General features: G+C 47.3%; 1 protein-coding gene and 1 long non-coding RNA gene across 6 annotated transcripts in view; one reads left to right on the forward strand and one right to left on the reverse strand.

Annotated features, from left to right (window-relative positions):
- The window catches only part of HJV (hemojuvelin BMP co-receptor), a 37,325-nt gene extending 14,648 nt beyond the window's left edge, over window positions 1–22,677 (reverse strand). Inside the window, exon 1 of one of the 4 annotated variants that reach the window (XM_075607614.1) lies at window positions 22,177–22,677. The gene's annotated coding sequence lies outside the window, so the exon portion shown is untranslated. The other 3 variants (XM_075607615.1, XM_075607613.1, XM_075607616.1) reach the window with 3 other exon arrangements.
- LOC142498945 (uncharacterized) overlaps window positions 1–23,590 on the forward strand; it is a 44,966-nt gene extending 21,376 nt beyond the window's left edge. Inside the window, exon 4 of one of the 2 annotated variants that reach the window (XR_012802591.1) lies at window positions 22,183–23,590. This is a non-coding gene — a long non-coding RNA (uncharacterized LOC142498945). Of the gene's footprint in view, window positions 1–3,378; window positions 4,328–22,182 lie in introns of those variants that run through there. The other variant, XR_012802590.1, reaches the window with a different exon arrangement.
- The last annotated feature ends 1,992 nt before the right edge of the window (window positions 23,591–25,582 follow it).

Below are 25,582 nucleotides of genomic sequence, written 5' to 3' on the forward strand. Positions count from 1 at the left end.
TCACACAGTGTAGCTCCCGCGAACCGCACAGCACGCCTCATCTCCTGCACCTCACACAGCTCCCTACCGCAACCAGACCGCGAGGCCCCCTACCCCGCTACACCATGCCACCAATGTCCCTCCCCCTATCCCGCTAGCTCACACAGTGTAGCTCCCGCGAACCGCACAGCACGCCTCACATCTCCTGCACCTCACACATCTCCCTACCGCAACCGGACCGCGAGGCCCCCTACCCCGCTACACCATGCCACCAATGTCCCTCCCCCTATCCCGCTACCTCACACAGTGTAGCTCCCGCGGACCGCACAGCACGCCTCATCTCCTGCACCTCACACAGCTCCCTACCGCAACCGGACCGCGAGGCCGCGGCCTACACTCACACACCATGCCACCAATGTTCCTCCCCCTATCCCGCTACCTCACACAGTGTATGACAACACCTACCACTGGAAATCAGATGTTCGTTGAAATAAAATATGTTTTCCTAACTATTTTACTGTCTGTATAATATACACAACACTCACCCACACAAAACCCCCTCATACACACACACACACACACACGCAAACATCCTGTCATTCTATGCCACACACTACACTCAAAAACATGCCATTTTTAACATGTGTATGACCAACAACACGTACTCACACACGTCACACACACAACATGCCTCATACACACACACGCCATCACACACCAGCAACACACACACATGCTCTCACACACACCACACACCATGCCACCGATGTCACTCCCGCTATCCCGCTACCTCACACACTCTACCTCCCGCGGAACAACCAGCACGCCTGACATCTCCTGCACCTCACACATCTCCCTCCGCAACCGGACCGCGACGCCGCGGACTACAGTCAAACAGCATGCCACCAATGTCACTCCCGCTACCTCACACACTGTATGACAACACCTACCACTGAAACTCAGCTGTTCCTTACAATAAAATATGTTTTCCTAACAATTTCACTGTCTGTATAATTTATTCTAAAACACTTCTCACACCACCACTCACACACAACACTCACCCACACAAAACCCCCTCATACACACACACACACACACGCAAACATCCTGTCATTCTATGCCACACATAACAACAAATCACACCTCACCTTCACCCTCATAATACACACACTACACTCAAAAACATGCAATTTACAACATGTCTATGACCAACAACACGCACTCACACACGTCACACACACAACATGCGTCATACACACACACATGCCATCACACACGCCACATACACACATGCTCTCACACACACCACACACAACACACACACAAATACACAAACACATGCACACACACACGCACTCAGCAACGCCACACGCCCTCAACCACGCAACACACGTACTCACACACACACCAACCTCCTCTGCTGATACAACACACAAAACAACACTTCAACATAACCTTAACTACCACACACAACACAACCACCACTAAACAAACACACACACCCAACCCACTGTTCCAATTACCTACCCTTCACCATACACACTACACTGAATACAAAGCACATTTACACGTCTCACCACCCACTCCCATTGCACATCAACATCCCACCACACACAAACATATACAACAACACAACACCTCCGCTACTAACACACCTAGCACAATAAATCACCTCTTCCTTTCAATAACATATTTTACACAAAACATTACTATTTACACATCTGTCTAATTTATTGCACACAAACACTCAACTAACCAACACTGACACACACACTCACACACCACACACTCACTATCACATCACACACTCACTCATCCACACACACACCCCACACAATCAACAATCACACACAATAATTACATACACACACTATTCTGCCACACACACAGCCAACATTAACACAAAACAAAAACACACACAACATTTCAACACCTACACAAACGCACACCAAACACAAATAAATACCCCTCAATACTGTCACACTTTATCAATTTACAAACTTTTCACAGACCACAACCGGATGCCTTCAACACCTCGACGCTTCAACGCTGTGCCAAAACACACAATACAATCATTGGATCGAACTGCGCCTTGACACAACAACATCAGGAACTATTGTAAACACAATCGCACTGAAACACTTCACTAACATCACACACAACACCTACCTCAACACACACATCAACAACTTTTAACAACACATCACAACTTACACACACAACACCTCTACAACACCTACAATAACGCACATCACAACAACAACACCAAACACACATCTTCACAACACAAAACATGCCACCCAAAAAACACCTTCGCAAAACAAAACATACACACCCTGACAATGAACGTGACACGCACACACACACACAAATTATATGTACTGCACCACACAATGCACACACCCATTTCACACACATTGAAATCCACGCACACAATGCTAACAAACAACTCACAACGGAATACACAATAGGTCAACAACAAATCTAACATTACATCAAATACACTCCTCTCAACAATGGACATTCACATCTTTCAAGAAGCATTTCCAACAATAACATTTTCAAAAATAACTACCGTAACAACTAACATACACTTCAAACATTTGCCCTCATATACATGTGCTTTCTACTACTGTTGATTTACAAACACAATTCTAACTAATATTACATAACATTGGCATCACATTACAACTTTCACATACAACATTTACACATACTTATTCACACTTCACATCCCGGGCAACGCCGGGTTTCTCAGCTAGTTCTGAATAAAGAAAAGAGACAATGAGAAATTAGATCAAATAACATTGCAGTTTACAGGTAAAGTAGAAAAAGGGTCATTCTTTTATGGGGCCAAGAATGGAATCTTTGGTATAAAACAATCTGTATATAAATACTTCCAGACCAGGAGAGGCCAACTCCAGTCCTGAAGAGCCACCAACAGGTCGGGTTTTCAGGATATCCCTGCTTCAGCACTGGCGGCTCACTCAACGACTGAACCACTGATTGAGCCACCTGTGCTGAAGCAGGGATAGCCTGAAAACCTGACCTGTTGGTGGCTCTTCAGGACTAGAGTTGGCCACCCCTGATAAAGTATGTACTTAAAAGCTTTGTAAGTCTTAGAACTAAAAACATAACAAATATGGCAGAAAATACAATAAGGGCTCTTATGTACGAGTGTATATCTGTATTCATATAGCACCATCCATGTACATAGCGCGTCACAGCAGTAACACACGGGACAGAATAATATACGCTTTATTACCACTGACATCTGGTGGGTCGGCTGCACATAAGAGCCAAGACCTGCTATGCTACACCCTTTTTAGCACTACCATCTGCACTTAGAATTGTTTTGTGTTGTCTTTATCTCCTACATGCTCCCCCTGGACTGCGCAGAAAACGGTTCTACTTCTGGGACCAGTGAAGACGGGCCCCACCCGCAGGGAGTGACAACTTTATTTCCTTTTTTTCCCCCCCACAAAATAATTTGCACAAAATTGCATATGTTATGCACTTTACTGGCACTTTAAGAATAGTGAGCACTTTTTGTATAAGCGCCTTTGAGGTCACTTTCACACATTTAGAATAATATAACACAATGGGAAGAAGCGCTTCAGACATAAAAGTGACATTAGGAAAAGGAGCCCCTGCCCCGAAGAGCTTACAATCTATCAATCAACAAAGTCAGGAGCAATTATAAAGTTACAATGATGGGCAAATTGAAAAATATATATAGATATATATTTTCAACATAAAAAACTTCCGGCTGATTGTATAGAATTGAAATAGAAAATAAAGTTATTTAGTAGTAGGCTTGGGACCCTCGTCACTGCCGAATGACCCTGAATAAGCCTGACCCCTTCCCACATATATAAAAATGCTAAATAAACTATGCAGATCACAGCTCTACCGTTATGTACCCAGGCTAAAGAGCTCCACTGAACACTTCATTCATGAAATAACTGTGCGCATTGAGTTACAATTAGTTTCTGGCAGCAAATGGTCTCTGGCCAGCTAATGACCACGGCCCATCTCAGCCACCCCTCTATGAGTCTCAGGAGGTGCCTGGAAGTTCGGACGGCCACCCATGAGCTTGTCACCTCCCTGATGTCTCTGCCGGCAGCAGGAAATTGGCAGCTGGCAGTGACGAAAGAATGACAACAGCGATACAAATATATTGTTGCAATGTGTAGCATTGTGTTGTCCCCTTCCCTACAAATATATTGTTGCAATGTGTAGCATTGTGTTGTCCCCTTCCCTTCAACAAGGTCCTGACATCCCATATGGCTTTAAACCAGCAATCCCCCCCAGATGCCTTTATGAGTTTAACTTAAATGTTAGTATGTCCCGGTCTTACAAAATATATATTTTTTTATGTTTTTGTTTTAAAGAAGCCGTTCCCCCTACTCTTCCCCCCCCCCCATTATTTTACAGATGGGCACCAGGATCCCCCCCCCCCCCCCCAATACCATTATTTGCAGCTCTGTGAACCACCCGGTACCTGATTTAGTTGCCGGTGACGTTACCGAGATTAAATCTCCCAGAGGGAAACAAAATGGGCCAATAGAAAGCTGCCACATCATCGGCTGTGGCTTCCTATTGGATGGCCATTTAAATCCCCTTTAAAAAAAAACAAAAAAAAAAACCCCAGTAATTATCTCTGGAACTTGGGGGGTCCCTGAAGCTGCAAATAGTGTGGGTTCTGCTCTGGAGGCCCCCCTGGTTCTAATGCTGTAAAACGCCGGTAGTTAGGGTGGATTGCACCTTTAAAACTTGTGATTCTCTTCATCTATAGAGCAGGGGCAGGCAACTCCAGTCCTCAGGGGCCACCAACAGGTCCGGTTTTCAGGATATCCCTGCTTCAGCACAGGTGGCTCAATCAGTGGCTCAGTCACAGATATCCTGAAAAGCGGACCTGTTGGTGAGGCTTGAGGACTAGAGTTGCCCACCCCTGGCATAGAGGCTAGGAGCTAAGGCAGAAATGAACCTCACAACCTCGTGCTTTCAAGGCTTTGGGTTCTCTAGGGGCCATTCATCCCCATATTCCAGCTCACGTAAACGCTGCAGAACTGGAGCATCAAACCTGCATCAACCAGAGAAAAAGATCCCACTGATTTATATAAAATTCTTTGGCTTTCAGAAATAGTGTGCAATTGTTACCCTTGTTTTGCAGGGCCTTTGATACACACGCATTAAGGCAATTTTGGAGCACAATTGACGTTACGGGTGGTTATTTGATACCAAGGTGCTTTAATCCAGTGTCAGCCTGTGATTTGGGAAGAGTCAACAGGAGGAATAAAGTAGAAATAACATGGCACAAATGCGTAATAGGTTGTATAATAGGATTTATAATTGGATGTGTAATGGGATGTCTCATAGTCTGTGCCTCCCTTGGGGTGAAGTTAATCTCCTAGCCTAACAATCTGCATCAAAGTTTCCTACTTTCGAAGCAGCCACACACAAAAATGGGTGTATTGCATTCGTTGTGTTGATACATATGCCCCCAGCACAACTTCTCCTTGATTTAAAGGGTCTGCGTATGCACGTGTGCCCACAAAGCAGAAATTCTGCTCACTAGGTCTCTCTTCCCAGCTCGGGTAAGATACAGTAGATGAGAAAGGGATGGAGATGTCCATGGTTGGTTACTGTCTATGAGGTTATTCTGTGTTCTATCTCACAGAAGTGCTTGGACATCATCCATGGGTCTTACCCATTCAACCCAGCTGCCTGGCTGCCACTCTCTCTTGCTCATGCTATTAGCTGTGCCGTTTGGCCTGTCACGTAGTGGAATGCATTGCTAATGCAGCGCAGCTGGGATAGCTGCCTGATGCATATGCTGAACTCTTGTAAGTGCCAAAGCCTGGAACAGACACACAGTGCCACTTAGCATGGCGTAGTTGAAGTTGAAGTGAGGCACTCAACCGTGTAACAACTTCCTGGCCTTTGTTACAGTTGGTCTCATAATTAAAAGCGGCATCCAAGGTGTAGGCCGTGGAACGTCAGATCCTCGGGGGTGAGGACCCAGGGCACAAGCCGCAGCCCTGCACGGTGAGCTATTCAGCAGCTGGCCAGCTCCCTTGCTATGGTTTGTCACATATATACTACTGGGCTATATATTGCATCGCCCATTGGACAACTGACAAAACTGCAATGATTGGCCCACTTCCCGGCACACCACCCTTCTTCCCTATATACAGTGGTGGATTTCCCATTACGCCCGGGCCTAGGGTGGCAAAATTTAGGGGGCGGCAAAAATGTCCGCCCCCATATACTTTTGCCAACCTCCGAGCCTATCGGGCCTGACGAAAAGGCATTTAGCTGTTGCGGCCGCCTCCTTACCTTCCGCCCTACTTCTGAACCACGGCGTCAAATGATGTCATGATGTCGCGTTACCATGGCAACACGACGCCATGCGACATCACGTCTGTGACGTCGGTTCAGAAGGAGGAGGGGGGCAGTAGCAAGAAGCCACAGCTCCTTGCCTAGTGGCGCTGCCTATATAAGTAGACAGGGAGCCTTTTTTCCTTGCGTGCACAAGTTTATCCTTTTGCTGCCTGCTCCCAAGCTACGGCGCTTCTGCGAACTGCGATAGCGCCAATCTGGTGCGCTGGCACGAAAATCCCCTCTCTGCGCGATACAGCAGTTTATAGCTTTATAGAGACGGGCGAGTTTTTATGGTGGATTTGGATCCGCAGCAGATCGTTCGGTTCCTTTGGTCCACGGATTTTGACGGATCAATCCCAAAAAGGGCGATTTACGTTGTGCGGATTTTAAAATGATTACTACCAGCACACTCCCCCAATGGGTGGCATCCAATAGCGGATTTTGATCAAACCGACCAAATCCGTCCGCAGATTTTACACCGCAAAGCAGATTTCGGGGGAAAATTGGAGAAAATTCGGGAAATGGTTCTCCCATTTCTATTTATAGTATCAAGGCCTAAACCTGAAACGCTGTTTATCCGTTGGATTAGTTGACAAAGGTCTAAGTTGATGACCGAAACGTCGATCAATCTTCAATAAATCTATTTGATTATTTTTCTGCTAAGTCCCCTGGAGGGCCGTTTTTTCCTGCACCTGGTTTTTGACTCCAGCCATTGGATCTGCTAGTTCTGAACTAGGCCTGTGTCACCATGTCTCTGCCTTGCCCCTTGCGGCAACAGCGGTGCAGAGTGGGCCCCCATTGCCAAACGTTTTGTGGGTCCCAAGACCCCTTTGCAGTAACAAAATATGTATGAGTGAAAGCGCTGAGCCAAGTAGCAAACATTATACAGTTATTTTGCATGTAATTTCGGATTTGCTCCGAAAGGCCTAAACGCCCTGGTTCAAATGGCATCTTGACAAATAATGGGTCATGCGTAATCGCTGCTGCTTTTGTCTGTGGTACAGTAGGTTTATAGGGTTGCCAGGTGGCGTCTCCAAAAATACTGGACACAATGATGAAAGGTGCGATGTGCTCAAGAAACACACACAACCTTCTCGTCTCTCAGGTGACTATGTCCAGAGAGGTAATACCGGTATACACATACATGTCCAGTATTACCTCAATTTTGTTACTGGACAGTGTCCAAATACAGGACAGTCCGGTTCAATTCTGGACACCTGGCAACCCTAAATGTGTGTGTACCTGAGGACAGACAGCTGCAGCGATTCCTGGGATGCAGCAATCAGAGCAGAGAAGCTCAGAAACAAACCTCAAAAACATCTTCTTATTTTGCGTGGCTTGTTCTCAGCACAGATAACTGCAGGAAGGTCGGCAAACACGTGTGATGTGATACAGCTGTCTCCGATTTTTAACTTTCTTGTGTCAATTTTCTTCTTCGCAAGTGGCAGCCCTTTGTTGACCTGGGATATTTGTGTTATCTGTGTCACACTCGTGATACTATTTACACGCGCACTAAACGAGGGACTTTGCTTTGAGGATAAAAGTGGCCGGTGATTAGTCAATTCCCTTGAAATGGTGGAGCCCAATGCCCCTTGTCACTTCGGATAAGTCACTTCATCTCATTGCGCTCCCGTCATATTGAGAGGGTATCCTCTTCTGTGCAGGGTTACGTTACACGGCGCTGTGCGTTGGGAATTGCCAGGCTGCGTAGTGCAAGGCACACGCTGTTGTAGACTCACCCCCCATTATTCTCACATGATCTGCATTTCACCATGAGGCAGAAGGTCTGGTCTCAGCTGCTGAAGCTCCAGCTGACACAACCTTGGGGATGACATCACAATACTCTAGGTTTTTGGGAAATCATCTAATAAGCGGTTCCCACGCGGCCCCGTTGTGCCGGGCCAGCCTGCTGGTATGTGTGCCACCAATGAACCGTGAATACTTCTGCTGAGCGGAGCGTAACATCGCTGGAATACTTTCCACTTCACTTGCCGTCTCTGTTTCCAGCACTTCATTCTGAGAAAGGCTGGAGATTTATGTTTAAGTGCAGATGTTACATCAAGGGGGTTCTCCACTCCAGTCCTCACGCCCCTCCCCAACAGGTCAGGTTTTCAGGATATCCCAGCTTCAGCACAGGTGGCTCAATTGAGCCACCTGTGCTGAAGCAGGGACTTGATTGAGCCACATGTGCTGAAGCAGGGGTATCCTGAAAACCTGACCTGTTGGGGACGCTTGAGGACTGGAGTTGAGCCCCCCTGTGTTACATCACAGGAAGAAAGTGCAGCGTATTGACACAGCGTGTTCTCCCATAGCAAACATCTGCTTTTCCAGATCTCCCCCCCCCCCCCAAAAAAACCCTCCTATATATCTTTTTCACCTGCGCAGGGGACTAGGAAGGTAAACTCGTCTGTCACGGAGTCGTACCGGCCCCGCTCTTGTGTAACCCATTCGTCTTGATCTTTTGCATGCATCAAAAGAGGGCAGACCAGCGCCCGTTTGGGAAAGATGCAATTCTGAACATGAACCATCCACCTGCTGCTCTCCAGAGCGTGTGCAGCTGGGAATGGGAAGGGCCCTGGGTGATCAAACCGCTATGCAGTCAAACTAATTGCTCTCCAAAGAGATGGAAGCATTTCCTCCCGGATAAACACGTGTCCAGATGTCGGAGGGAAGATGTTACAGATGTACATCACCATGCAAAGACAGCGTTCTCTTTTCGTTATCTCTGGGTGCCTGAGACAAGAGCCATGCGTGATGTACAAGCACAAGAAGCTTTAGAGAGTTGAACTGATATAGCCATAAGCAGCCTTGTTCCCTAATTTGGCTGGCTGATTTATTGAGGGGTTAGGAGCATTAACTACAGCTTGTGTATATGGCAAATAATGAATACAAGCTATGCTGGGACTCCACAGTGACTACAGATACTGTGCTGCATTGGAATGAAGAAGAACATGCAAAGGAAATGTTTTCTGTAAGAATGATGTGTATTGTTACCCTGTGCATCTGCATTGTATGTGTATGTATGTATATCTTTATTTATATAGTGCCGACAGTGTACACAGCGCTTTACAGAGACAATACAGTACAGGGAATTATAATAATACAATAAGCGCAGCACTTTCAGACAATAGGAAAGGAAACCTCTGCCCCGGAGAGCTTACAATCTAAGTGGTATGTTGGGAGACTTACAGAGAGAGCAGGTGAGGGAATAAGTGCAGTAGATAGCAGGGCTTGGCCACGATGGTTGGTATGAGTGACTAGGACCAGAGTGCATAGTTCTTGCTAAGTAGGGTGACCATATTTGTCCCGGCAAAAACCGGGGCAAATGTCGGGCATGCGTAGTCGCGAATGGCGAGCGCTGACTGTGCATGTGCAATGAGCGCTTGCAGGTCGCTTATGCGCATGTGCGATTGACACTTGCCGGCTGCTTGTGTGCGCATGCCCGATCGGAGCTTGCCGGTCTTGCATGTGCGGCTGGCAAGCACCGATCACGCATGAGCAGCTGGCAAGCACCGATCACGCAGGAGCAGCTGGTAAGCTCTGATCGCGCATGCACGGGCGGTGCCAATAGAAAACCGGGACAGTGGCCCAAAAAGTCAAGACAGACCTAATATCTGGGACTGTCCCGGCTAAACTGGTACGTGTGGTCACCCTAGTGCTAAGGTCTATACACAGTGCTGCGTACACTGCCATTGCTGCATGAGAAATGTTTATTTTGAGCGGTACTAACTCACCATGAAGTTTGCTCTGGCAGCCGGTCAGGTTAGCGCGCCGTGGGCTCTGCCAGTGCGGAAGTTCCCCTGTAACGCTTTGGGGAGAGAGCCTGCCAGGGCGGTCAGATTCTCCTTCGCCTGCTCCATAAAGAGCGATAATCCAGGAGTTTCAGAGGCAGCTGTCCTTGTGTATCTACAGGGATAGCAACTGCCCTTCATACAGAACAGCTAAGGACGGTCGCAGCACACAGGCCATTCATTCCCGTGCCACGCGAGTTCTCGATCCGTGGGTAGATCTTCAACAACGTGTCCCCGTGGAGGTGCGATCTTTCCAAACCCCCGCCCCAAAGAATCGAAGTAATCACAAACCTACTCAAGGCCCAGTAATTACTTGCTCACGTTCTTCTTGGAATTCATGTCATACGCATTTAATTATAGGGCAGATGATTACTTCATGTACGTATTTCCCGATGTAACCAGCACCCCCCCAAAAAAGGTACGTAATAAAAAATAAAAAAGAAGGGAAAGGTGGACGGTTACCGGAGACGGCATACAAAGGTTAGTTGGAAGCTTCTCTCTCTCCCCTCGACCGAACTTATGTCTGGTTAGGCAACAACCACAGAAAAATAAAATTGCATCGATGGGCTTCTGCTGCCCCCTTAAAAAAACCCACACAGCTAATGATCAACGAATTCCTGGTACAGGCGGCAGGACGGAGCGCTAGGAAGCTTTGATCTCTGTTGGCCCACGAGTCAAAGAGGAGGGATTGACCGCACGTGGGATGGCCGGGTGGCAAAGTCACAAAGTCTCTCTGCTGCAAGGGATGCACAAAATAAAGAGTGGTGTTTTTGCACCTACCCCGTACCATGTGTTCACTGGTTCAATTAATCTATTTTAATCGGATCCATGATTGCTGCCCCCACTTTTTCCTATCCTGGCTGTTACCGGGCTGTGCTCCGTTCCATCCTTCCACGGATCTCCCCTTCTGAAGCACAACATAACACCTGATTTATAAAATCATTGGGGATCCTACTGAAAGCAACACATTGCTTTTCTTGGTTCAAGTTTTTTTGCGCTCGTTTTGCCACGGGCAAGATTTGAATGAACTCCCAACGTAAGGTATTAAGGCGACAATGTTTATCACAGAAAGAAATACCATTGGTAGGATTTGTTCGTTGATAAATCCAATGCGATGTGTTGCCCGTAAATATACAGACCCCTCTGGTGTCTGCAGTTTGTGAACTCCAAGATGTTATTCTACTAGAGGTACCACTACTATTTATATATACAATTCCACATTCTTCTCCTTTCTATTTTTACAGCATAAATATTGCTTCAATCTGTAAAAAAAATATATACTTTAAAGAGCTCCAATGTGTAATAAAATGATATTGTTTTAAATCTGGAATAATACCACCGCTTTTTATTGAGACGTCCCTTTTAGTGGGGAAAAAAAGATGCTCTTAATCGCCGAAATGAACAGCAAGTGCCATAAGGCTGCGTCAATAGTGCAGGAGACGGCGCGAGCTATGCAGCTTGCGCCGAAAACAAACACTAGGACGGCAATGTATTTATGTATAGTGCCGGGGAGACCGTCGCTTCGCGCTACAAACAAGATTGTATTTCCCGCGGGACGACCGGGTCACGTGAGCGGTTCGCCCAATGAGGGCGAACCAGCTCTGTGATGTCACGGCCGCGCCCCCTGACACGCCTCCCTGTCACCTCTGCCTGCAGGACAGGAAATCTCTCCTGCTGCAGGTGAGCATGCGCAGAAGCGGGCGCAATAAAAGATACGTTTATTAAACTTGTAGCTGTATTTGTACTAGAGAATCGGAGATACTGTATATTTCAGGTTGTGATACACTTTTGTGAAATCACCGCAAGTTGCTGTATAAGAGCTTTTGAGATCAGAAAAGTATCTTCTTTCAAAGAGCGTTAGGAGCGCGGGCATAGGCGTTCGCGTAGCTAAAGGGGGCAGATAGATTATTATTATCGTTTATTTGTAAAGCGCCAACATATTCCGTAGCACGGTACAATGGGGGTCTCTGTATATTTACATCAACAGTTACATACAGAGAGGTAACGAGGGTCCTGCTCACGTTCAAGAGCTTACAGAAGTGCAGGGGTGGCCAACTGCAGTCCTCAAGGGCCACCAACGACTGAGCCACTGATTTAGCCACCTGTGCTGAAGCAGGAATATCCTGAAAACACGACCTGTTGGTGGCCCTTGATGACTGGATTTGGGGCGGCTTGAGGACTGGAGTTGAGCACGCCTGGCGTAAGGTGGTGTGGCTCAGGGTGGAATATTGACCCAGCCTAACAGCTGAATCCATGAAGGTGTTTTGGGTGGGGGCGGGGGGGGGGGGGTTGGTGATGTTACATAGGGTGGCGGCTGGTACTGTAGATAACATACACTGATAATACAAAACTAACTGCATAACGTCAGACATATTTCACCACAAAGATATACCCTTAGGGCTGTATGAGCCAGCAGCATGTTATGGTACTGATGGGGTTACTGAACTCCTATAGTCCCCTATATACCTGCTCACTGTAACTGCCCCTGCTATCTTTATTCTGTTCTGTTGCTTGCCTCTTGCACGCTGGAGGGAGCAGGGAGAGTTGGCAACTATTTGTGCAGGACCTTGCAGCAGCGAAGGGTTAATATTAGCTTCCCTTCCATTCCCTCTTTGCGCTCCCTCCTGCCCCATGTGCACACTGCTCTCCATTCCCTAATATTAGCTTCCCTTCCATTGGACAGGGAGGGAGTCCCTCTCCCAGGCTTCCTGCCAGCTGGGTGTCACTTTACCAGTTACTGTCAGGACCATTAACCCCGCGCTGTTTCACTGCTGTCTGTAAAGTCCTTTCATGAGAGTTCTTTCTAGATGGATCTTGTACCAGAGCTTGTGATGCCTCGCAGGTCTCTTCTTCAGATTTGATGTCCGAGGGAGAGAATTGTGAGGTCTCTGCCGCATGTGTCCAAGCTACAGAACCACTGGGAACCAAATCCAGTGTCAGTGCTTCAAAAACCTCAGTGGTAATGGCAGTTAGTATCAAAAAAGGATTCATACGTTCTTAATGTATATGTGTATGTATGTATAAATATATATATATATATATAAATATATAGCAAATGGAAATATTTCTGCATGCTCATTTGCATGTCTTAGACAGGTCTGCAACCCTGTAAAATATAATAATATATATATCTCTCTCAAACTCCTTATAACGCTGTGCTTGGGGTCCAAAGAATCACATCGCGCTTTAAGCGGATCGCGTTTAGAAATAATGTACAATTGTATGCATTGTACAATAAAGTATTTAAGACACCAATAACCGTGTTTTAAAGTATTCATAAATAGAACATTTTTTACATAAAATGTTCTAACTTTTCTAAAAAAAATCAAAAAAAATCCAACCCAAGTCTGTCAATCAAAATGCGTGTCAAAATGGTGATTTTCCTGGTTATTTTATAGAAATCCAAAACAAAAAAATGTGCATTTTGACAAAACAGAAACATGACATTTTTTTAGAACCATAAACAATACCAAAACACGAAAAAAACGTTAGTGCCAAAACTAAAGCAGGAGTAAAAGTGCCAAACCATTATTAAATTTCTCCATGTCCCAAAGTTACTAGGACTCTACTGAGCCCTGTTCTGAGAGCGCTATGATGCAGAATTTACAGGCATGAACGTCCTAATGTATGGTTTTTGCTGAGCATTCTGGGACATTTATCAGACTCCGAACACTTAGTTGACATAATGAGTGTATTTTGTGTTTGTGTCTCTTGGCATCCATTTATCAAGGTACTTTCTATAGAGTTTCGCATCATCCCCTTGAAGTTTCTGGAGGCAATTCATGTAAGTTTTAAGGTGAATCTGGTTTTTAAAGGGATGGTCATATATAGCTGTTATGCAGCTGGCTGGCGTGCCTTAATGGGCAGACTTTTAAGAGACATCATATTGAAGTTTATTGGGGAAAATGATCTGTTCTAGACAGCGAATCTGACTTTTAACAGGTTGATGCCATGGATGTCCTAATTATTGTAGTTAAATTGTAAACTTTAGGACAGGGTCTTCTATCCCCTACCTACAGTCTAATTATATGTATTATGCATTGTTCCTTTTCTGTATTATTCTTGCCTGTAATTTATGACTTGTATAATATCTCTGTAAAGTGCTGGTTGGCACTATTTAAATGTGGCCCTTGTACCCCCCTGAATACAGAACTACCCATGCTGCTGTCACCTATTTGGCTTACCAGGAGGTCAGAGACTCCACCACTGGGAGCCTGGGGTATACTTATCGTCTTGGTGCAGCGCCTCCACGAGGCGATCCATGAGGGATCTCAATGTAGTGGGAGAAGCCCCTCGCCGGAACCAATGTACACAGTAATCACACACTGTATATGATAACAGTATTTACTAACACAGATAATACACCACCAACATAACCCAGCCATGCAAGGCCTTGTCCCACAATAACACCTCCCGGGAGGAACCACCAAAGTACTGAAGTGCCTGGGCACTTAACCCCGTAATGTCCACAAGCCAGTCCCTCCCCCAAAGAGTATGTAGCGTACTTCCCTCTGTGTGTTGGTGCACTTAAACAATACCTCCCTGGTCTCGGTCCAGACCAGGTCAATTAGTGAAAGGCTCCGTTGATCCACGGCCTGGTTCACTCCAAAATGCTCCGGCTCACCAGCTGTGAAACTCCGTAGGCGGATACTTCTGGAGGGGCTTCCAGCTGGAGTGTACCCCTTAGAATATTCTATGTTGAAGTGACCTTGGTTTGCTTACAGGCAACAGGCTGCACTTCTCCTTCAGAGGTAAGGTCCTGCAGCATATGCCTCTCACTGACTCACTACTGGGAAAGGGGTCCCTATCTGAGGCCTGTCCCTACAGCATGCACAGCATACGCCAACTGCTGTGACTCAGGGGATCTACCTTGGACCTTGGGGGAATCTGGCCCAGTCCCGGGGAGCATTGCTCCCTGGACCCTACCCTCACCCTCTCTGTCCGGATCCCAACTGCCTGAACTCCCAGCGCGGGAACTTGGGAAAAGGCCGTTGCGACTTCTGGCAGTCAACTGCGCATGCGCGAACCTCCACACGTGCGCGAACACACACAACATGGTGGCGCCCTGCAGAGGGAGCCGCCGGCGAGTCCGCCGCCACCCGCAACATCCCTCAGCGGAGGCAAGAGGGGGGAGGACGCAGGACCGGGGAGCCGGAGGGGACCTGGTTACATTAGTAAAAAAAATGCAATACAATGTAGAGACTGATGTGTTTAGAAATGCGAGTCTTTTTTATTCTACTGAAGTCTACGGTGCTTAATTAGGAAACTGTAACATAAAGAGGGTCAGTAACTTAATAACGAGAGGCAGTTGAGAGATGTGAAATTTAAGTGAAACTTGAACTAAGACAACAAAAAGGGTGAGTTTTCTGTCTTCCACTTATCGTGCAAAACACAGGCATTAAGTGTCCTGGTGAGACCCTCGCACCGAATGCAAAACCTGCCCCCAAGCTTACGTTTATTTTGGTAAGGAAACTAGTACACACTAAATTTAGCCGAAGCTCCTAACAGGGCCAATTAAAACATGCACCTGGCACGGAGCAGTAGAAATAGCTGTACGTGGGAAGGACAGCCAGGCTCAGGCTACTTTAAAAATTTGGTGAAACATGACCTGTGAGGCCCTTATCACCCTACCTCTTTTGCCTCCAACAAACCCCTCAGTTATGGAGGAGGCAGTCATGTACACCCTGCTTGAGCACAGGTGGCTCAATAAGTAGCTCAGTCAGCGACACCCACCTGTGCTGAAGCAGGGATATCCTTAAAACCTGACCTGTTGGTGGCCCTTGAGGACTGGAGTTGGCCACCCCTGCAGTAATGCATTGCAATGATTTAGACCTGTTAATAGACTAAAGAGATGAGTAGCGCGGTGCTGCAGTTGTCAACAGTGAGTGCTAATGGATTTATTTCAGTTCTCTAACTAGAATGCATTTAAAAGGTCAGAATGTGTTGCCATGTTAAATACCACTTTATATTGCAGCATGTTCATTTTCAGACGAGTAACATGAAATACTGTTAACCTGTTATGGCTTTTGTTGCGTATACATGTAATCAGAGGCAGAACTAGGGTGGGGCAAGAGGGGGAGCTGCCCCAGGCACAGCCTGATGGGGCACAGAGATCCAGCTATCGCCCGCAGATGGGGGGAAGAGCGGGGGCACATGTCCCAGGACCAGCAGTAAAGTGGGGGCCCGCACCTGTGGTCCGATCTCGGAAGCCATGACCTGCTTGGGTGGGCCCCCCACCGCCGCCAGGACAGACTCACCCCCTTCCCACTACCGGTAGGGTCCAGGGTGAAAAAGCAGAGGGGGTGGGGGGGTTAGTGATAGAGGGGAACAGTGAGATGGGGTAAGAGAGAGAGGGGCAAGAGAGAGAAAGGGGAGAAGAGGGAGGAAGGGGAGAAAGGAGGGAAGAGAGATAGGGGAGAAGAGGGAGAAATGGGGGAAGAGAGAGGGGCAAGAGAGAGGGGAGAAATGGGAGAAGAGAGAGGGGCAAGAGAGAGAAAGGGGAGAAATGGGAGAAGAGGGATGAAGGGGAGAAGAGAGAGAAAGGGGGGAAGAGAGGGGGAAGAGGGAGAAATGGGGAACAGGGAGAAATGGGGGGAAAGAGAGAGGGGGCAGAAGAGGGAGAAATGGGGGGGGGGGGGGAGAGGGAGAAAGGGGAAAGAGATAGGGGGGGGGGAGAGGGAGAAATGGGGGGAGGGGGGAGAAATGGGGGGGAAAGAGAGAGAGGGGCAGAAGAGGGAGAAATGGGGGGAAGAGGGAGAAATGGGAGCAGATAGAGAGGGGGGAGAAGAGTGAGAAATGGGGGGAAGAGAGACAATGGGGAAGAGAGAGGGGAGAGAAGAGAGAGAAATGGGGGAAGAGGGAGAAAGGGGGGAAGAGAGGGGTGAAGAGGAAGAAATGGGAGGAAGAGAGACAATGGGGAAGAGAGAGAGGGGGGGAGAAAGGAGGAGAGGGAAAGAGACAGAGGGGGATAGAGAGAGCGAGAGAAAGGGGGGGAAGAACGATAAAGAAAGAGCAGGGATTGTGTTCAGTTTTATTTCATTTTAACCAAGAACAAAGTTAACCTGCAGTTTATACCAGAAACAGAAGTCCCAATAAAATACAAATGATTCACAAATACAGCAAAAAAATGACAGAATTGTTTTGCTTTTCTTCTATAACTAGAGGGGGGGGGGGGGGGTGAGGGGAGGGGGATAGGGGGCAGTTGATGGAACTTGCCCCAGACGCAAAAATACCTAGTTCCGCCTCTGCATGTCATCATAGCAGTAAAGTAGGAAAAGGCCTGGATGTGATGGATGATTGATATTAGATTGTAAGCTCTTTGGGGCAGGGACTCCTTTTCCAAAATGTTACTTTTATGTCTGAAGCACTTCTCCCCTTTATGTGTTATTTATTATTAATATGATTGTCACGTGTATTACGGCTGTGCAGCGCTATGTACATTAATGGCGCTATATAAATAAAGACATACTGCACATTGATATGACATAGCAGTACTCACAGAGACATGCACATGCTACATACAAAGCTGGCCGAGAAAACTCCAGTGGGGTGAGTTTGACCAGGTGTGAAGCAAAGCTGGGGGTCCGTCTGACCAGGTGTGAAGCAAAGCTGGGGGTCTGACCAGGTGTGAAGCAAAGCTGGGGGTCTGACCAGGTGTGAAGCAAAGCTGGGGGTCCGTCTGACCAGGTGTGAAGCAAAGCTGGGGGTCTGCCCACGCTGAACATGTCCATGGAAACCCCAGGGAGCAGGCTTAGAAATGCATCACTAATCTGTTCATATCAGGGCTGCAAACAGCTGTGGAACAGGTTGGGGATGGGGCTGTGATGTGGCCAGAATCCCACATCACTCCTGCGCAGTTCCACTCTGCAGTGTATTCTGAGGTTGCAATAAAGTGACATTGTTTAGCCTTCAGCATGCTCCCTGTACGGGACGGCTCCAGTACAATGAAAGATATGTCTGTTAACTCTGCAAGTTTAGGCACAAAGAAATACAACTTTTGTACCTGGGTGCATTGCCCTCTATACCAGGGGGGTGCAACTCTAGTCCTCAAGACCCCCCAACAGGTCAGGTTTTCAGGATATCCCTGCTTCAGCACAGATGGCTCAATCCGTGTCTGCTTCAGCACAGGTGGCTCAATCAGACACTGATTGAGCTACCTGTGCTGAAGCAGGGATATCCTGAAAACCTGACCTGTTGGTGGCCCTTGAGGACGGGAGTTGGCCACTCCTGTCATACGGGAAGCCCATTCAAATGTCCCTAGCACGTGCATCGCAGTAAGCTGCAGATACATCTGGCATCGGACGAGTTTGATGTAGCTGCCTCGTGTTTGGAGTTTCCCGGGAACACGCAGTCTCTCGAGGTGTCTGTGCCTCGGGGACGGAGAAAGGTGAACAGTTTGCTGGCAAACGCCAATCAGACGACTTCATTTGCCACAACCACACATCGTTACTGACCCGCATGAAGCCGCCTTCCTGTTAAACGGGTGTCTTTCGGCACTATTGCAGGGAGCTAACATCTTCATGAGTTCGGGAAGTTGGCTAAGGGACTTAGGGCCTCATGCAGAGAGCAGCGCTATGTAAAATTGGAGAGGGGAATAAAAAGTAGCTTTAATGGAGAGTTTTTTTCTCCATATGCAGAAAGGGCATAAAACTGCATTTAGAATCCTGTCTGCATATGGAGAGTTTCAACCGGCGCTATGAGCGCTGTTGAAACTAGTGGGAAAAAAATCGCGTTTTTTTTTCTCCCCCACCGGCCGCCGAGCGCCAGCTTCTTGCTGGCGAAGTAAAATGTTGATAATCGCGCCATTTCTTTGGCGCGAACAGCCACTAGATGGCGTTCGCGGCTCTCTGAATACGGCCGTTTTCAACACTGGAGAGATTTAGGTTCTCTCCAGCCACGCGGCGAGTTTCAGAAAAAAAAAAAAAGCGCTTTTTTTAAAACTCGCCATTATCTGCCTTTCTAAAGGCAGATTTCAGCAAAACATGCCGCTTTCCCTGTTAGCGCTGCTCTCTGCATGAGGCCCTTAGAGTGAAACCGGAGGCAATATACTTACTTACAGTAGATTGTAAGCTCTTCGGGGCAGGGACTCTTTTTCCTATTGTTTTATGTCTGAAGCGCTTATAGCCATTATGTTACAATATGATGTCACGTGTATTGTAAAGCGCTGTGTACATGGATGGTGCTATATTAATAAAGATACATACATACATCAGCAAGAAATCCCCAGATATGTTTACTGACAACAGGAAATCATACCAAAAAAAAATCACAAAACAGCAATAATTACATAGTTATATCGTTACATAGTTATGTAGTTATATAGTTACAGAGTTATATAGTTACATCGTTACATAGTAGATGAGATTGAAAAAAATACATATTTCCATCAAGTTCAACCTATGCTAAATTTAGACGACAGAGACATACTGTATTTCTATTTACAGTATTTTGATTTATTTAAGTATACATTTATTGTGCACAGCAGTGTTTTTCAACCAGGGTTCCCCGGGCATCCCCCTAAGGGATCCCTGCAATTTTCTGGTCAATTGAAAATTGTATCAATTACAGAAGAATTTACAATGCATCTGATCTCAGACGCGCTATTAGAGAGGGTCGGGGTCCCTTACAATGCATCTGATCTCAGACGCGCTATTAGAGAGGGTTGGGGTTCCTTACAATGCATCTGATCTCAGACGCGCTATTAGAGAGGGTTGGGGTTCCTTACAATGCATCTGATCTCAGACGCGCTATTAGAGAGGGTTGGGGTTCCTTACAATGCATCTGATCTCAGACGCGCTATTAGAGAGGGTTGGGGTTCCTTACAATGCATCTGATCTCAGACGCGCTATTAGAGAGGGTTGGGGTTCCTTACAATGCATCTGATCTCAGAAGTGCTATTAGAGAGGGTTGGGGTTCCTTACAATGCATCTGATCTCAGACGCGCTATTAGAGAGGGTTGGGGTTCCTTACAATGCATCTGATCTCAGACGCGCTATTAGAGAGGGTTGGGGTTCCTTACAATGCATCTGATCTCAGACGCGCTATTAGAGAGGGTTGGGGTTCCTTACAATGCATCTGATCTCAGACGCGCTATTAGAGAGGGTTGGGGTTCCTTACAATGCATCTGATCTCAGACGCGCTATTAGAGAGGGTTGGGGTTCCTTACAATGCATCTGATCTCAGACGCGCTATTAGAGAGGGTTGGGGTTCCTTACAATGCATCTGATCTCAGACGCGCTATTAGAGAGGGTTTGGGGTTCCTTACAATGCATCCGATCCCAGACGCGCTATTAGAGGGGATTTGGGGTTCCTTACAATGCATCTGATCTCAGACGCGCTATTAGAGAGGGTTGGGGCTCCTTACAATGATCCGATCACAGAGTTGCTATTAGAGAGGGTTGGGGTTCCTTACAATGCATCCGATCACAGACGCGCTATTAGAGAGGGGTTGGGGTTCCTCAGAATTGTACTTAGGGTTCCTTAACCAAAAAAATTTGGAAACCCCTGGTGTACAGATTTGCATAATTCTGCTTGTGTGGCCCAGTTGCTGTTGTTGAATGACAGTGCCGTTAGCCCACCTGATGAAGGACCCTGAGAGGTTGGAAAGCTTGTAACATATCAACTACTTGTTGGTCCAATAAAAGGTATCATACCCCCTACTCCCTCTTTGTATATTACATCTCCTGTAAGCCTTCCCACCTTCAGCAACTCCCCTACCCCCACACCAAATCCATTTTAGGAACACAGCTCCGCCAACGTGTAATTGAAACCTGAGCGGGCATCTTCTCTGTCACACTGAATGTTAGGTCACTCTGCTATTCCTCGAAAGGTAGTAGGCAAAAACTTGGGCATGCAGCAATATAAAGCAGTGCGGTGCGTATAGCTATAAATTTAAAAGTGAATGTGCAGAAATATTAAATAAATGCTGTATTAAAAAAAATTACAAGTATCTTAAAGCTGCAGTCCCACCTCTCAGGGGGGCAGGGGGTCCCCAGACCTGAAATGAACACCGGTGCAGTTTCGGAGACCCAGTGCTTCCAATCCATGTAAAACCACAGATTATTCTACTTAGAAAACGGGCGCTCAAATATTATTCCCAGCGCTGTACGCCACTGGGATGTCTTGTAATTACTTGTACAAATAGGGAGGCTGCTCAATAAGAAAAGCCCCCGGTGTGGGGATAGGATTATCTGGCGAGCAGCTGGGGCACCACACAAAGTAAATATGCCAGGGGCTGTGATAGAGCAAATGTTATCACAGAGGAGTGTGGGGTGCTGAAGAGAGCAGAGATACCGGTATTCAGTGTGGGGCAACAAAGTTAGACATGCACTTTGACTAGTGTGGGCGTGGGGGAACCTACTGCACGGAGCCTACACAAGGCATGTTTCACGGAGTAACATGGGAGTAACCGCTGTCACTGTGATGATACCCAAAAGTTGAACTCATGTTGTTTGCATTATTCCTAGACAGGGGCGGCCAACGCTGGACCTCAAGGGTCACCAAACAGGCCGGGTATTAGGGATATCCCTGCTTCAGCCCAGGTGGCTCCATCAGACTGAGCCACTGATGGAGCCACCTGTGCTGATGCAGGGAGTCACTGATGGAACCACCTGTGCTGAAGCAGGGATTTCCTTAAAACCTGACCTGTTGGCGGACCGGTTGGCCACCCCTGTTCTTACACATGGACCTGCAATCTAACGTGTGGTTCTTTCTTGATATTTTACTGATTGATGTAACGTAACTTGGACTTGATGAACACATGTATTTTATCAACCTCAACTACTATGTAACCATGTAACATCCTGCCAAAGAGGGGCCGGCATCTTACTGCAAATCCTTGCGCTCCATTTTTTTTGTAAGCAGTCAAAAAACAGACTTATAATAACTTTAATGTGCAAGTAACGTATTATTTCTTTTATTTATTTATCGTTTATTATTTATTATGCAAAAACGTTACCCAGACTACGAGCACGAAACAATCCCACTGCAAAAAAAATAATACAATAGATATTTAACTTACCTTTAGTTTCCCGTGTTACCCGTCTAAAGACTTCCGGGCGAGGGATGGAAGAGAAGAGATCAGCAGGCCGGTATCATGATGCCGCCCAACACAAGGCAGCTCCAGCCACCAGACAACCATCTGATTGCGGACGGAAGATAGTTTAACCTCAGTCCACCCGGCCACCCTCTTACTCTTGTCCCCCGTCCTGCTCTCTGGAGCACCACCTTTTTTTAGAGGGTGGGTGCAGTTTTTCTCAGCGGGGCTCCGGAGATACCACAGGCAAGATAAATCAACAGACAGTGGCACCTGCTCCCAACTCAACAACTGGGTATGGGAGCTTATCCCAGCCTCGCTGCAGAGCTCCGTACATGTGTTATTAGCTCGATAGAGGCACAGGGTGTGTGTGTGTGTGTGTGTGTGTGAGGGAAGGGGTGGAGGGGGTCTAAAAAAAGATCGAAACAGATGTAGTGGAAGCTCGCATGCTCAATATATCAAGTCTTCCCAAAGCTAGGGCGTACGCAGTGCACACACGACATTAGTGAGGAGGGACTCTGCGGAGTGCAGGCACGTTCTTATACAGAGGGAAGGCGTTGCCTGGAGGTACAGTCAGAGATACCCGATTGAAAAAAACCCATTTGGTTGATGTTACTTTAAAGAGGCAATTCGTGCGCTTTTTTCATGATTATTTTTTTTAACTCGGGGTTGAAGCCTGGGGGTCTCCGGAGGTGAACCCCCATTCAATTCCGCTCCGGGGGGGCCGCCTGCTTCCCGAGATACAGCCTCCAAAAGGGGGCGCCGGTATCTAAGCAAAGTTTAACGGCGCTGCGTCACGCGGGCCAATAGGAAGCTGGACCTGATGATGTCACGGCTTCCTGTTGGCCGGCAGGCCGCGGGCGTATCGAAACTCCGCCATTACATGAACCCTGCTAGCCGAGCAGAGCGGCTACCGGCACCCGCTACTGAGGTAAGTATCTCCGGAAGCCGAGGGTCCCCAGAGCTCAAATTAATGGGGTTCAGCTCCAGAGTCCCCCCACTTAAATCCTATGTTAAAAAATGAAAATCGCCCGCTTGAATTGCCTCTTCAAAAACCCTTTGCCATTTTTAACAGGGATTTCTATTTTTGCTGACGCTTCCGAGATCCCTGCTTGTATTTGATTTTTATTTGGTTATAGTTCTGGTTTAGTTGAGTACACACGAAGAAGAGACCTGTGAGGTTTGGGCGCTCCGTATAATTCCATCAGAGCTCAGATGACCGCTGAGAGATACAGAATGAGGACCTATGTCAAATGCAGCTGTGATCTCCCACAACGCAAATATGATCAGATGCTTCGGTACAAATGTTTCCAGTAATTTACAATTTGGACTAAAACATTATATTGGAAATATATATATATTAAAAAAATTTAAAAAACGGTTGCCACTGTGATTGCCTGGAAATGGCTTTGTGACGCGCTCCTGATCTCTGCAGCTTGGGTATTGCTGCTGCATCCTTTCAGCTGGTTATGTGTCCCGGTCAGAACCAGCACGGGGTGTATAGTCTCAGAATGTTGCCACATTGCTTTTCATAGGATAAGGGCATAAACTTGCAATGCTGTTAATTGACAGCAAAAGGGTTACATTATGGACAGAAAAAACATTACAATCAAATATTCCTAACTGGGGCAGCATCTTAAAAAGGAATAGAGCACCACAGCCATTTAGGGCAGGGGTGGCCAACTCCCGTCCTTAAGGGCCACCAACAGATCAGGTTTTAAGGATGTCCCTGCTTCAGCGCAGGTGGCTCAATCAGTGGCTCGGTCGTGAATTCTGATGTTTTTCTTATCCCGGCTGTATAAATAGAGTGAGCGCACATTGAAGGAGATCCAAACGCTATTTTGTTTTCTTATTTTTTTTTATTATAAAGGATAGAAGCAGGGGGTCTCCGGATATGAACCCCATTAATCTCAGCTCCGGGGACCCCTTGCTTCCAGAAATACAGACCTCAGAAGGGTGTGCTGATATCTCCAGCAAGTTTAAAGATCCCGCGTCACGTGGCGCATAGGAAGCCAGATCTGATGACATCGCGGCTTCCTATTGGGCCGCAGGGCGCGGGAGCTTTGAAAAGCGGCCATTATGTGAACCCTGCTAGCCGAGTATAGTGGCTACCGGCACCCCCACCGCGGCAATTATCTCCAGAAGCAGGGGGTCGACTGAGCTGCAATGAATGGGGTTCATGAAACTCAGATTACGGGTGTCGGAGCTGGATCGGTGTTACCGGCTGTTGACTGGAATAACAGTTAACGCGGATCGAGCTTCGTTAATCACTCCATTTGACCCAGTTGATTTCTTCTGTTAATGAGAAAGAAAGCACGGAGCCTTAGGCAAAGTGTGGCATGACCGCAAGGCCCAGGCTCACCCCACCCCCACCATTTCCTCCTGCCCCCATCCTCCTCTCTTGGTTCCCGGTGCGGGCCGGCTGGAGGAGTTAAAGGTGGGCAGTGAGGGGCTGGAGATCATGCCGCTCCCCGGTGTTTTCCCGCCCTTCCTCCCCTTTTGGTTAAATTCTGTTTTGTGTGAGTTATACTTGTATTGAATATTTTTATAGTTGAGGTGTCCGTTGGGGTTACGTTGCCCCTGTCGCGGCGGCTGGTTGGGGCATAAGTGCAGGGTAACCTTGCCAGACGGGCTCAGTTACGGTAATGCCTGGTTGTGGCATGCTGGGTTAGTGGGCAGTGGAATGGGGCCTATCTCGCGGCTGACGTGGGGTCAGTGGCTGGGACGTGGGACAGCCCCAGCTAACGGGCCATGGTTTAACCATCATTGGCCTTACCTGTGGGGGGAGCACTCTGGCGGGGGTAGCACCTCCCCTTTAGCTGTATATAAATAAACGCCGCGTGCATTGTACCTCCGGACCTTTATTTGCGGGATGTTGTGGGGGTTCGGGGGAGCAACATCGCAGGCTCGGAGGTCATGAGTAGCACCATTGGAGCTGTGGTCATTGACAGCTTTCTGCTGGCAACTCTGTCCGCTGCTCTAAACGGGGAGTGTCAACGCATTGGTGGCTTCTACAGCAGCCAAGGGGTCAATATTTCAGTCCGAGCTCCCAATATTGGACATTTGACCTGTTGCGTTGCGCACTCAGCCTGTACCGGAGTCACACATTGCAGGACGTGACGTGTGACCCGGAGATGGTTAACGCAGCGTGTCTTATATATTCAACCCATTCATTCTCAGAGAGACGTGTTTCAGATATGTTGACACACCTTAACTCAGGGGTCTTAGATTGAACCACTGATTGAGCCACCTGTGCTGAAGCAGGGATATCCATCAAAGCTGGCCTGTTGGTGGCCCTTGAGGACTGAGTTTGAGACCCCTGCCTTAAAGCTGCAGATCAAGCAATATCCTATGTGTGTTTCTTTAATAAATCAGTTCTGTACTATGAGAA

The sequence above is a fragment of the Ascaphus truei genome, chromosome 7, assembly GCF_040206685.1.
Source record: "Ascaphus truei isolate aAscTru1 chromosome 7, aAscTru1.hap1, whole genome shotgun sequence".
NCBI classification, from domain to species: domain Eukaryota; kingdom Metazoa; phylum Chordata; class Amphibia; order Anura; family Ascaphidae; genus Ascaphus; species Ascaphus truei.